A 15,959-nucleotide genomic window follows, 5' to 3' on the forward strand; every position below is an offset into this window, starting at 1 on the left:
ACTTGAAATATTTACACCAAAAGGTCCCCAGCAGTGTGCCGACCACGTGGTTCCCTTCATAGAAAATTCCATAATGCCTCATAATATCTAAAGCATACGCTAAAAGATACTATCATAGTGTATAACTTTATGCAATAAAATTGACCCTTCCTTATTCTTGTTGGCTCTGTATCATAAGGCACACCTTCTTTCAAAAGAGGCAAAAATGTTAAACCAAGAGTGACGACCACGTGGTTCTTTCTCCATTGTTAGCGGAAAATGATAATTCTTGTCCGTGTTACCTTATAATGTTTAGTACAAATATTTTTCTAGTTTAAAAAAAGTTAATGACTAACTTAACTATTTCTATTTATTTTATTCTTAATTATTAATAAGTTAAATTTTTTATTTATTTTTAATATTTAAATGACTTATAATATATAGGGGTGATATGATAAACTTATTCCTCTTATTATTGTTTGTGTGCCAAGTCGACAAATATTATTGAAATAAGAAAGCAAGTTAAATACAACTCTTTTTTTCAACCCTAAGAAAAATACATTTTACTTTTAACCTATCAAGAGAATATTTATGCATATATATACACACATACAATCTTCCGTTCGAAGATTAAATTTAATCCTTGGATTTTCTTTAATAATCCTCCATCGAATGTTGTTTTTAACGCATATTCTCGCTGATCTTCTTCAGCCTCTATAACTTGAGTGGCTTCTTCTATGTTCTCAATTTTTGGATTCATTATATATATATAACATAAGGGGTTATTTGGTAGTTGAGTAAAATTATGCAGGTATTAGTTAATAAGATAGGTAGAAGAAATCATAACATCTTGGATGTTTAAAGAGTATTTGAAAAGACGATTAGATATTGTAATAGCATAGCTAGAAAAGTAGTTTATGTATAGTTCTCCCTTCTATATATTGTGAGGGGGCAGGCCGGACAAATTCGAAATCAAATTGTATTTCTTTAAGTTTTGACTAGATTATTTTAGTTTTGATAGATGAATTAGTGTGAAGATGCAATGTAATGACTAATGAGACACTCACTGAGCTAACTATGTACTAATTACTTGATCATTAATAAGAATGTCTAATTATACATAAGATGGTAATACTCATCCACATCAAATATTTATATTAAATTATATAAATGTATTATAATTAAGTATTTAATAAGATAAAAAATATATTAATTAATTATAATTAAATATTAAAAATTTAGTACAAATAACGCATCAAAATTCATGCATAGAGTAAATATTGAGTACGAGTGAAAAAATAGGCTTTCTTTATCGGCGGCTAGTATGATTTGATTTTCTTTTGGATGTTATTGTAACGGTGTGTAAACATTGAAATTTTGTGGACTCTATAAAAAGAGTTCAATTTTGGTTAGAGTTCTTTGGGCTACTTTACCCTAAATCTAGCTTGATGGCTACTCAACCTAAACCCTAAATTACGCCTATATAAAGGGGGAAGTATCCTTTAAAGAGGCATCTCTAGTATCCCACAAATTCACGGGATATTCACAAAGAGATCAATGATCTTCAAAGTCCCAATAAATTCATGGGAAATTTATGATCAAAACCCTTTCTTGATAATCAAATACATCAAGAAAATCCACTAATCCTCTTGTTCCTACGTTTGAGAAATACGCCACTAACGGCCCTCGAATTATGGAGGAATCCATATTAAATTCAAATATGCCTACATTCGAGAAATACGCTACCAACGATCCTCGAATTATAGAGAAAATCAAAAGAGAAGAATCAAGGGAGGAACAGATTTGTACCCCCATCGTTTATCAATAAAAAACGTTGTTTCTTCATATTTTTTATTTGTGGTTGAAGTTTATTTTTCATGAATTAAATTATGTTGGAAACAAATTGGCACGTCCAATGGGACCAAATCTGCCCTTCATCTCTTCTCTCATAAATCAAATATGCAAATCTATAGCCGCAGGATTGTAAAGATGAAAGCGGTACTTCAAGACTCGTCTTTGAGTTTCATCAAGTCTACACTTCGACAAGCCTTGAAGCAGGGGCATTTGTAGACATTAAAATTTTGTGGACTCTACAAAAAGAGTTCAATTTTGGTTAGAGTTCTTGGGGCTACTTTACCTTAAATCTAGTTTGATGGCTACTCAACCTAAATCCTAAATTACGTCTATATAAAGGGGGAAAATATCCCTTTAAAGAGGCATCTCCAGTATCCCACAAATTCACGGGATATTTCTTGGGGCTACTTTACCCTAAATCTAGCTTGATGGTTATTCAACCTAAACCCTAAATTACGTCTAAATAAAGGGGGAAAATATCCCTTTAAAGAGGCATCTCTAGTATCCCACAAATTCACGGGATATTCACAAAGAGATCAAAGATTTGAAAAGTCCCAATAAATTCATGGGATATTCATAAAGATCAAAACCTCTCTTCTTGATAATCAAATACATCAAGAAGACAAACTCTCCTTTCATGGAGATCAAATCCAAATGTTCCTACGTTCAAAAAATACGCCACTAACGACCCTCGAATTACGGAGAAATTCATATCCACATCTTTATACATTCGAGAAATATGCTACTGATGATCCTCGAATTAAGGAGAAAATCAAGAGACAAGAATCAAGGGAGGAACAGATTTGTACCCCTATCGTTTATCAATAAAAAACGTTGTTTCTTCATATTTTTATTTATGGTTGAAATTTATTTTCCATGAATTAAATTATGTTGGAAACAGGGTGTTAAAATGACGGGTAGGGTTGAGATTAAAAATATCAAATAGGTTGAATTGGTTATTGAATTGGGTCATGATCCATTCAAATTTACTTTAGGTTGAAATAATTTCAATTGAAGAAAAAATCACATAAATATATATTCTAAGAGTAAATATTACAAAATCTACCACTATTATTTTTTATTTACAAAATGTAGACAATATTTATAAAATCTACCAACTTTTCATTTTCTTTTTTTCCTATAAAAAATCTAATCCAAAAACCTCTATTCTTCTTTCTTTTTTTTTTCTCCTCTCTTTCTCTCAATCAAAAAATACTTTTGTGATTTGCCCTTCTTTAGTTTCCTCCATGTTTTTTGCTTTTTTTTTTTTTTTAAAATTTTTTTACTCATCTTCTTCTTGCCCTGTCCTTTCTAAGATTGCTCAAATGGGTTCAGAACACTAGTAGAAGTTCATGGATTTTCAATTTGGCAAGAAATCATAACTCGTTTTAAAAACTCAATTCACATCTAAATATTTAGACATGTTTAATGAACTTAATACAAATATAATTTCGAAGTAAGAGTTATTATATTATGAGAGTAAAATTTTGCAGATAAATCAAAATATCTAAAGTTTTTATCTGCTACTCTTTATATTTCTTATATTAAGGATAGATAAATATAAGTGCTTTTTTGCAGTGTGTGTATATATATTTGATGAGTTTAGAGAATTTTTCGATAACACCGGTAAGTGAAGGTTATCAATGATCTTATGGTGCATGAATTGTATAGAAATTAATGTATCACGGTGTATGAATTGTATAGAAATTGATGTATCACCATCTTTATGGTGTCTAAATTGTATAGAAATTGGTGTATTAACAAATTTATGGTGTCTGAATTGTATAAAAATTGGTGTATCAATAATTTTATGATTTTTGAAATAGTTAGAAATTGATGTATTAATAATTTTATGGTATTTGAATTATATAGAGATTGATATATCATCAATTTATTTTCAGGTGTCTTAGAAATTGGTGTATCAATAATTTTATAGTGTTTGAACTCTTTAGAAATAAGTGTATCAATAATAATAATTTTATAGTGTCTGAAATATATAAAAATTGGTGTATCAATAATTTTATGATGTCTAAAATGTATAGAAATTGATCTATTTTTATGGTGTTTGACCGATTTATGGTGTATGAAATTGTATAAGATGTTATTTGAATCAATTGGAGAATTTACTATCATTAATGATGTTTTTTCTTAGAAGTATTAAAAATTAATGTTCATTGAATTTAAAAACATAGAAAAATATCAAATAAATGTGTTGTTTTTTCGATTATCTTATGTACTATTTTTTTTTTAAAAAAATACTTAGATGAAAAATAAAGTAGGAGAATTTATAAGATAAAATATTAATCATTAAATTGTCTCCTTAAACATGCTATTTTAACTATTTTTTTTTTTTTATTTTTTTTTACCTTTGATAGATTTTTTTATATTTTGTAAATTAAAAACTAGTGGTAGTTTTTGTAATATTGACTCTTATATTGTATAGTTATGTGATTTGCCCTTGAACAAAAAATAGTAAAAATTGAATTGAATCTTAACACGCTAAATCTAGAAAATATGTTCAAATATTAACATATTGATATTTATTCTTGTAAACCCAACTTAAGAAAATAAATTTGAATGGGATTAGAAAATTGGGTGGGTGGACAGAAAGTGAGGGTGGAGTAAGAATATTTTTTTAAAAAAATTATTTTTTTTAAAAATAAAAATTTATTTATTTTGGAGAAGGGTGTGGGGTACGGAGTCTGTGGGTTGGAAGAGTGAGGTTTAGGATGGGAGTTGAGGTAAAATTTTTTTTTTTTTAAATAATGTTTTAGGGAAGGGGTATGAGGGCGGGGGGGGGGGGGGGGGGGGGGGGGGGGCGGGTTGGGGTAAATTTTTTTTCTTTTAGAAAAAAGAAAATTTGAGAGTGGTGTGGGTATGGGTGTAGGGGGTGGGGTGTAAGGTAGGGTAGGGATGGAGGTTGAGGTAAGAGTTTAAAAAAAAATAAAAATTTTGTAAAAATATTTTTTGAATGAGGGGGTATGTCGTATAAGAGGGGCGAGATGGGGGATGGAGGTTGAGGTAAGATTTATTATTTATAAAAGAATAAATTTATTTATTTTTAAAAATGAATTTTTAAAAAAAATTGGGAGGGGTAGGTGCTAGAAAGAGGGAAGAATAGAGTTTTAATCGTAGGGTAAGATATTTTTAAAATTTTTTTTTTTACAAAAAAAAAATAATAGTTTTTTGTGGTAGGCGTTCAGGTTAGGCAGAGGGGATGAGAATGAAGTGGGATGGGGGTAAGAAAAAAAAATTTATAAAAAACTTTATAAGAAATAAGATAAATTTACTTAAAGAAGGTGGGGTGGGTAAGCTGGGGTTGAAATGGGGTGGGTGATTTTGAGAGTTGGAGAATACATTGTTATTTATTTTTCCTACTTTCATTATAAAATTATTTTTCTACCAAATAAATTGAAGTGAAGATTAAATTGGGCTCATTTGAACTCAATTTTAAAATAAGTTGGACTTAATAAATTGAGATTTACTCAATAATAAATCTAAAAATTACACAAATACACAACTTATGTTTTCAATATTACAAAAAATTTTAACTCCCTAACATATTAAAAAAAATTCCAACATATACATAGATTGCTATGTATATGTCGGCTATGTTATGTATATTAATAGGAAGAGAGAGTAAAGTACTTAAAAAAGTGAGAGAGTGTGTAATTACTTTCAAAAGGGTTGATATTTATGTTATTTATACATAATAAATTATCTTGAACCCAACTCAATAAATTTTAAGAAAATTAACTCAATTTAGATTCATTTCGACAATCCTAAATATTAACAATAGGAAAGGTAATTACACTATGCACGAAATTTTGCACACAACACAAAAGAATAGAGATATGTGTCTTTCTTGGAGTCACCATCCTAAGTACTCCAAATTAAAAGTTTACTCCCCCGTTCATCTTTATTTTACTCATAGTAAATTTTGCATATGCCCATACCATTCAAAAAATAATGTATAAATTATCCATTTTATTATGATATTCTATTTATTAATGTATAGTCTTTAATGAATTTCAGAAATAATATGAGATGAGTAGTTAATTGTACATATAAAATAAGAAAAAAAATTATTACCGACTACACAAAGATAATCAAGAACAGATAAAAAAATATTTATTATATAACATAACGTACAAGTAAAAATAAATCGAAGAAGTGTGATGCCCACGTGGCTCTTTCTTAGAAAATCCAGAGATGCCTCAATTTTAAAGTCTCATAAATTCATACAAAGAAAAATCTATGCAAGTGGATAACTTTGTATGGCTATAACCCTTGTTCTTGATATCATGTACTAACCAAATCTATGTAGAAACAGACAGCAGTTAGCTGGCCATGGTGTCCACTAATTTTTTTCTTGTTCTTGTTGTTTGTTCTCTTCCTTGATCTTCTTTATCGAAGCTCAGAGGCCTGCTTTGATGAAAGGTCTTTCATGGTCAATTTATCAGTCTAGTCGCCCTCAGCTTGAATCCATTATAGGAAGAGGCTTAAAAAACAAATCAAGCATGATGTTAGCCAAGCTGCTGGCTTACTTCGCCTTCATTTTCACGATTACTTTGTTATGATTATTAATTACTTCTATCCAACGTTCTAAAATATATGACACATTTCTCTTTTTAATCAATCCAAAAAAATGACATATTTTTTTTAATTCGCAAATATTTTATGTCACTATTGATAATTTACTTGGATCTAACTTACTTAGCAAAATAGCAAAACCCTAAAATTCTTTTGTTTTAAGGGTAGTTTTGAGACATTATAAATTCTTCCATATCCCTACAATACATAAATTGAAACGGAGAATACGATAAAATTTTGTACACATGTTAATTAAGTACTTTTTAAAACTTATTATATTAAATATGTTATTACATTTTTATGCTACTAGATCATGGTTAATAATTTTTTTGGGGGATATATGTAATGTAGGGATGTGACAGTTCAGTGTTGCTAGATGGATCAGCAGGAGGGCCAAGTGAGCAAACTGCAATTCCAAATTTGACCCTAAGAAAGAAGTCATTCAAGATTATTGATTATCTTATGAAAAGGGTCCAAGCTAAATGTGGCCAAGTTGTGTCTTGCTCTGATATTACTGCCATTGCTGCTAGGGACTCCGTGGTCTTGGTAAGACCAATAGTGCTATCTTTTTAACGGGGAACTTTCACTTTTTCTTTTTCGTAGAAATGACAATTTATTGAAATAGAACAAAGTGTTTTTTTTTTTTTTTTTCTCATCCGGTGTTCCGTATCCGCATTGGAGCCCCGACTAATCTGGATCGAGCGTTGCAGGGCCCATTAAGGTGGCAGCGCTCCCAACAGAATTTTGTCCATACCCAGGGTCGAACCCTCGACCTCTGATTAAGGGTGGAGCAATCCCATCCACTGCACCACAACCCACATAGGTAACAAAGTGTTTATTACACACAAGAAACTATCTGTATAGTTTTATTTGATTGAAAGTCGTCAAATAGTTCTTGCAAGATAAAAGGGGGAGGGAATCAATGTTGTAACTTTTGATTCCCCTCCCCTTTATCTTGCGAGAACTATTTAATCAAATGGAACTACACAAATTATTCTTTGTGTGTAATAAACACTTTGTTCCTTTTCAATAAATCGTCATTTCTAAAAAAAAAATATTAATTTAATATCAAAATTATACTCCTGTGAAAATATTTGTCATGCTTTTCGAGAGTTAATTTGACTAATTTTTAGAGTTGTATTTGATTAGATTAATTTAATATTTTAAAATTAAATTTAAATATTTACAAAAAATATATATTTTATAATATTAATAAAAATATATGTACTTCGACTAAAAAATAAAAGAAACATGACAAGTAACTTAGGAGGAGGAGCTATATATAGATAGATCCACTATTAATACATACTATTATAAGTCGATTGACGTGAGATATAAGTTATAATAGTCCCGAGATAAACTGTGGGATTATCTTATCCCATGTTTGATTGATGGGATAAGTTAGTCATGAAATTACTTATCCCACCATTTATCCCTTAGGGGTCGTTTGGTTTGAAGACAAGTTATACCAGGATTAGTTATGCTGGGATTAGTTATACTGGGATTAGTTGTCCTAAGATAAGTTATCCTGATATTATTTTTTAGTGGTTGTTTGGTTTGTGGTACTAAAAATAATAAGTAGTGCATTGTTTGTAAAAATATATTGTTTGTTTACAAAAATACTCCTCACTGTAATTAATTCAATTATTATTATGTTTGTATTCCTATGTTTTTTCTATGTGTTCAGTTGTGTGTCAATATATAAGATTCATTCATATTTGTCTAAATAATACTGGTTATTAAAGTCGTACATTGCACTTCAATAATACGTATTATATTGTCCTAATGTTGATATTTGATGGTTCCATGGACTTATCACTATCACACACATCAATACACACCGAAACTCCAAAAGATGTAGTGAAGAACATAGTTATTAAATGAAGCCCACAATTCTACAAAATTTGCCAATTCATCCCCTTCTTTAACAAAACTCATTTATCAGAAAGCAACATATTTTGCCTTCTTAGCCCCAAATCACAGATTGGTTTGATCCATGAGCGGTATTTTATCCTGATTGAAGGGTACAACTTATAAAGAGTAATACGTGTAGGAGAAAAATAAAAATCCTACAGTTGTGAGAAAGTGAAAATCAAAGGATTATAGGATAGTCTTGTCATTTATAACTTTATCCAAGGATAAATTAGGGTGGGATAACTTATACAACCAAATGTGTGGGATAACTTATCCCGGTACTATTATTAGTCCCGAAATAAGTTATCCCGAGTATTGTCAACCAAACGATACATTATAAAATTTATTTCGGAACTATTATTTTATCTCGGGATTATTTGCCTTAGTACCTCGCACCAAACGACCCCTTAGTGATGATGGGATAAATTATCCCATATATATGGTGGGATAACTAATTTCGGGATAATTAATCTCAAGATTAATTATCCCAAGATAACTTGTTTCCAACCAAACTTAGGAAGAGGAGTGCTATACATAGATAGATCCACTATTAAAAGGAAGATGAGTGTTATATATAGATAGATCCACTATTAAAGCATATTACTATAAAGTTAAAATTGTTATGAAATAACAGAGAATAAAGAAGAACAAGACTAGAGAGAATAGAGAGTAATTCTTATTTTTCTTGAGGGATTCTGTTGATGAGTTCTTACAATGAAGGAAACCCCTTTTATTTATAGGGAAAAACTAATCTTGGGATTTCTAACTTTTTCATAAATAGACATACACTATATATGGTAAAACAGGCATTCACTATATATATGGTAAAGTAGACATTCACTATATATTGTAATATATTTATAACACTCTCCCTTGAATGTCTAATTGATAGATAATGTGCTTCGTTAAAACCTTAATAGAAAAAACTCAGTGGAAAAAAAATCTAGTGAAGGAAAAAGAGTACACATCTCAAATAATATGCATATAGGCTGCCTCATTAAAAACCTTACAAGGAAAACCTAGTGGAACAAAATCTTGAAAGGAAAAAAGAGTACAACGCGTATTTTCTCTCCCTGATGAGAATATCAATGAACTTTTGCATCTCGATCTTATGCACCATCTTTTTAAAAGTTGCAATTGGAGGAAACTTGGTGAATAAATCAACCATATTGTCACTTGAACGAATCTCGTATGTATAGAAAAGTTTTGGCAAAATGTACTTCGTTCTATCTCCTTAAGTCCTCCCTTAAGTTGTGTTGTGCATGTTGCATGATCCTTATAAAAAATCATGGGTATTTTATCACATTTCAAACAACATTTTTCGTGAATGAGATATATCGTGGACCTCAACCACGCACACTCTTGGCTTGCTTCATGAATAGCTATTATCTCAGCATGGTTCGATGAGGTGGCTACGATAGTCTGTTTTTTATATCTCTAAGATATGACAGTATCCCCACATGTGAACACATTGCATGTTTAAGATCGAGATTTATGCGTTTTAAATAAATCCCCAACATTAACATAATCAACAAGATCAGGAATGCAAAAATAAGCCCATATCATAATCAACAAGATCAGGAATGCAAAAATAAGCCCATATCAATAATCTCTTTAGGCACAATATTTGCAAGATACATGAGTGTTCCAATTGCACTAAGATATGATACTTCATAACTAAATCAAATCGATATATTTATCAGTTCAGCAAATAATCTATTACTTTTGAAAACTCTCCAAGAATTCCAATAAATTCAAGTTATAAATTTATGCAATATAAGGATTATAGATAAGTTTCCCAGAAACTTTTATATGCTTCAAACATTTGAATCCTTAAAATCTTTCATATACATTTTGTCAAGTGACTATTCAGTACTTCATGTGTGACATCTTCAAGTGTCTGGACTGCAAATCAAATAAGTGTTATGCTTATCAAAATGCGTCCTTTCATGTCACTTGATAAATCTTTCAATGTCAGCATGCTTAAATAAACGTAGAATTTAGATCCTCGTAATTTTTTAAAATATTGCATCAATATTGTATCAAAGATATTGATGATATATCATTTCGTATCATTTCATAGCGTGACATAACATTTTGAGATCTCATCACTTCATTATTTTCAGGTATCTGAACCTCTCATATGGTTTCATGAAATATTATGTCGTAGGCTCTTTAAGAACACATTGCCTTCTTATTATGATTGTTTGCTGCTTATTATTTTCTTTCATTAGGAACCAATTGGTCTACCACGCTTTATACATGCGTAGACTTTATTCTTTAGGGATACAAAATCGTAGCACTTCGAACTTAAATATGAGATGCTTTCGACATTTGACTTGCATTATCTTTTGAATGAGGATTTGATGATAATTCCTAACATATTTCATGGCTGCTTATAATCTTCCCCTTATGTTAGAAAAACTAACATACATCCTCTATATTCTTTGAGGATTCCATCTTTGTGCATCATGATATATTCATCAATCGTATACCGCACATTAAAATTATTAGATGGAATATTCGATTCATGACCTTGAACCAATCGAGAGGGAAGAAATAATCATAATCTATTGGTTTAATGCATACAAGTGCTATTGTATGTAATATATTATATTTTAGACCATCACGTGATGCTTTTTCTCATTAGCAATGATTTAGCTATTTATAGAAGATATTCAATGCCAAACCATCATTATCATGATAAATTGTCTTGATTACACAATCTGAAAGTTATGCTCTTAACTTAATTTCATTGAGTAAGCAATTTTATGAATGTCAAATTATAGGTTGATAATAAATGTTCATGTGATTATCTTATATCGATGCATCTAAATAGATCACATGACTAGTGAACAGGCCCATATTCAACTTTTATGCTTTTCAGATTTAAGGGATCCAACCCCGATATTAGTTGGTCCAACCAACTTATCATGAGAACAAGCAACATAAAAAGTAATAAAGAATTTTATAATTCTTCAATATATGCTCAATACTCAGTATGCACATCTTTGGGATGTCGCAATCGTTCATGTCAAATTATGAACTTTTATTCTAGCAAACTCTAAGTTTACCATGACATGTACCTTTTATTTTAGTAAATTTTAAATTTACTATTACATGAATAAATTTTAGATTTACTACTTTAGAAGTAGATTTCAAAATAACTCTTATCAATTATTCAGTCTCTTTCGAAGGTGAGTTGTGATACCATCACAATCAAGTACACGTTTGCATTAATAAGGTTCTCATTACCCGGGTTTGAAATATAATCGTGCCTTAAGCCTATTAAATTATGATAGCTTATAGTCTCTTTCAAGATCAAGGCATGCAAATATGTGAAAATATTATTATTTTGTCCCTTTTCCACGTTTATGTGCATTTATTCAACCACTTGTCTTCTTTCAGACATGTTATGTACTGCTACCACACTCACTTCAGGAATGAAGCATATTCAATAGTACATGTTTCATGACTTTTCATGAAATACACATTATTTTGCCTTAGCCATCATAATATCATCAATATGGTGCATTGAGATTCAAACCCAATGTCTTACCCATATAAAGGCGTCTTAGGCTTAAATCGATGGGACTTAAACCTAATACCATATATATTTTCACCGTGGTGCATTGAGATTTTAGCTCGATCGCCTATCCTCTTATGTGATAATATTTATATCCACGGTCTCATCATCTTCATCCAATAATATAATAGATCAAGGATAAGATGTCTGATATCATATATAAATTATGTTTAAAACAAGAATAACATAAAGATAAACATAATTTTTCAACATAATTTAGATAATTGAACTTCTAAGAAAATAATTCAAAATATTGTAGAGTGTATAGCTTGTCCAATATCATATATAAGTTTACTCGTGCTGGCCACATAATAACATAACGAAGCCACAAACCTCATAAAGGATTGATAACATACAACCAATGATGAAATGGTTGCTCGGTAATTAGATATATAAATATGGTTAGCTTTCTCACAACAACCATTCTAAGCATGTTTTTATCCTTCGTGTAATTGCAAGAAAAATTAAGATTCTAGATCTCATAAATTGACGTCAGTGAGATAATTTTGCTTCCTCAACCACACCCTCTACCGTGGTAACCCACCAGCATAACATGATGGATGATACACTAGTACAAAACCTCTTAACAATGTTAGATTATTTTTATGTTATTTACCATAACAATTGCAAACCGACCGTGTGTTGGTTTTTGTGAAAGAAGCTAATTCTATGATTAGAGCGTCGTGATGATTACGTATTATAAAATATAAAATAAAGAAGAAGAATAGAGAAGAGAGAATGATTATTATTTCTCTTGAGGGATTCTCTTGATGAGTTTATTACAATGAAGGAAACCCCCTTTATTTATAGGCAAAAACTAACTTTGGAATTTCTAACTTTTTCATAAATAGACATACACTATATATGGTAAAGTAGACATTCACTATATATGGTAATATATTTATAAAAAAAATACACATATAGGAAAAAAGGACTTTCCTATATTCAAGACTTAAATAGATTAAGGTGGGAAAATATCAGAAGATTTTAAAGGGTCAAATACATCGACGGATATTTCAACTTGGCACGATCTTTTACTTTGGAATTTTAAGTGAATGGTGTTCATTTTAAATTTCTAAAGTAGTCATAAATTGTGTTACTTTGACACCTTTCACTTACACAGCAAAGTGAGTGTAGAACACTTATTTTTGAGAGCGTGACAACTTTATTTTAGTCCATTTTTTATTTAATGTTATCATTTTTTCTCCCATTTTTCATCCCACTATCTTCTACTATTTTCTTAAGCTCAAATTCCTTTAATGGTACTCCCAAACCCCCTCTATCTCATAGAAAATAATTTATTTGAATGTTTTTTCATATCACTTTTAACAATATAATCGAAAAAGTGAAGAAAATAAAAAATTATCTAAAAATATATCTATGAAAAAAACTAATAAAATTGAGTTATTAGTTCAAACGAGTAATATATTGTACCAATATGATAATTAACTCTTAAAGAATATTAGTAACATACAATTTAATCTGCAAGATTTACTTCCAAGCACCCAACCTCTATAAATTCAACTCTCAACAGTACCCATATTTTCTTTTGTTAATTAAATTTTTAATTTTCTAAAAAAATTCAAAATTCTTTCAAAAATTTCAGTCTTTTTCGCCAACTCTTGAATTTAGACCACCCCATTCGGGTTCTTCCCGATGGATATACCTTCACTTTCATTGTTTCATCTTGTGCACACCAAAGATCAGTTGTTCATGGAATAATTGTTAATGGATTGGTGGTGAGGAATGAGCTTGAGTCGTATTTATTTATGGTTAATTATTTGATTAATATGTATGTGATTTTCAAGATAACGGAGGATGCTTACATAGTTTTTGATAGAATGGCTGAAAGAAATGTGTTTTTTTGGACTAGTTTAATTTGTGAGTATTCAAATACCTTAATTAATAAAGCTCGTAAAGAAAATGAAAAATTAAATCACCTCAATTAATGAAGGTTAAAGAAAATGGGTTGGGTTAAGAAGATGATTTTGGTGTTTTTTAAAAAAATAATAATAATTTTGGGTGTATATAATGATTTGATGATATAAAATGAGTTGACACAAATTAATTGGTCAATTAAGTCACGTCGGTGCGAGTGCATCCCACACATCAAATCTAATGAAAAAAGGGTGCCAAAATGACAGTTTGTAGCTTGTTTAGGTGCTTACAATGAAAACCGTTCACTTAAGATGCTAAAGTGAAAGATCATACCAAATTGAAGTATTTGTCGATGTATTTGATCATTTTAAATATTGTGAAAGCATGAATGAATGAGTAGTTGGTTTGATGTCATTACTTTTTGACAAAATGATCTCGTGGATCTTTGTACTAGTCAGAATTTGTAAAGTGAACACCTCTACTTAGACTTTTGTCATCTGAACCCCTCAACTCAATAAAATATAATATTTTATATCCCTCTGACTGTTGACCAAGATTATGTGGTATGGAGAAGGCAGAGTTGGATAAAGCGCATGACTACACGCTTTTGGGTGTGAGTGGAGATCATTTTAATATTAAAATAATTTAAAAAAATTAAAAAAGAAAAAAAGAGCCAACCCCAATGCACCGCCTCCTCCCCCAGCCCCTGATCACTACAACCCTCCCTAACCCCTTTTCCTTCGCACCAGCCACCCCCACCTCCAACACACCACCCCTCCTCCCAGCACCACATACAACCCTACCCAACCCTCCTTCCCTCTCACCAGCCACCCCCACCCCCAATACATCATCTTCCCTCCCAGCACCACCTATAGCCCTCTCCAACTCCCCTTCCTTCGCACCGGCCACCCTCATCCACACCCTCAACATACTAGCCCCCTCCCCAGTACCACCTATAACCCTCCTCAATCTCTTTTCCTCCACACCAGCCCCTCTCCTTCCCTCGAACACTCCAACGCACCAACCCCCCTCCCTAGCGCCTCCTACACCCCTCCTCAACACCCTTCCTACACCCCCCAATGCACATCGGAGCGAGTGCATCCTAACACCATATCTAATAAAAAAAGGTATCAAAATGACAGTTTATAGCTGATTTAGGTGTTTAAAATAAAAATCGTTCACTTAAGATGCTAAAGTAAAATACCCTACCAAATTGAAGTGTGTCGATGTATTTGATCATTTTAAAGATTGTGAAAGCTTGAATGAATGAGTAGTTGGTTTGATACCATTACTTTTTGGTAAAATGATCTCGTGGATCCTTGTACTAGTCCAAATTTATAAAATGAACACCTCTACTTAAACTTTTATTATTTGAACCCCTCAACTCAATAAAATATAATATTTTAAATTCCTTTGACCGTTGACTAAGCTTATGTGGCATGAAAAAGGCTGAGTTAGATAAAGTGCGTGCACACTCGTGTGGGTGTGGGCGGGGATCATTTTAACATTAAAATAATTTTATAAATACTTAAATAGAAAAAAAACCACCCCCATCACACCAGCCCCCTCCCCTAGCCCTGACCACCTACAACTCTTCGTAACCCCCCTTTCTTCGCACCAGCCACCCCCACCCCTCAACGTACCATCCTTCCTCCCCAGCACCACCTACAGCCCTCCCCAACCCCCTTCCTTCGCACCAGCCACCCCTACCCTCACCCCAATGCATCAACCTCTCTCCCATGCACCACCTATAGCCTTCCCCAACCCTTATCCCTAACACACCAACCTCCCTTCCTAGTACTACCTACAACCCTCCCTAACCCCCTTCTTTCGCACCAGCTCCCCTAAACACCCCCAACGTACCAACCCCTCTCACCGACACCTCATACACCCCTTCTCAACCCCCTTCCTCCGCACCAACCCTTCCCTCCTTCCAAACCAAAAAAATCTTGAGTCACTTTTTATTTTATTTTTTTAATTCCCTCTCTCAATTCAATATTTTCATGGTTTTTTAGGATTAAAATTAAATTTGAATTGAAAGTGAGTGATAGTGGATATTAAAAAATTAGTGAAATTCAAGGATAAGGTTGAAAAAGCTTAATGTTTTTTGTGGATTTGTTAAAAATATTCTAATTTGAAAATTAAAAATTCATTA

At 31.5% G+C, this 15,959-nt stretch overlaps 1 pseudogene; it reads right to left on the bottom strand.

Annotated features, from left to right (window-relative positions):
- Nucleotides 1–14,905, bottom strand: part of LOC107867614 — a 28,690-nt pseudogene extending 13,785 nt beyond the window's left edge.
- Nucleotides 14,906–15,959: the final 1,054 nt, after the last annotated feature.

Source organism: Capsicum annuum, chromosome 4 (genome assembly GCF_002878395.1).
Source record: "Capsicum annuum cultivar UCD-10X-F1 chromosome 4, UCD10Xv1.1, whole genome shotgun sequence".
In the NCBI taxonomy this organism is placed as follows: Eukaryota; Viridiplantae; Streptophyta; class Magnoliopsida; order Solanales; family Solanaceae; genus Capsicum; species Capsicum annuum.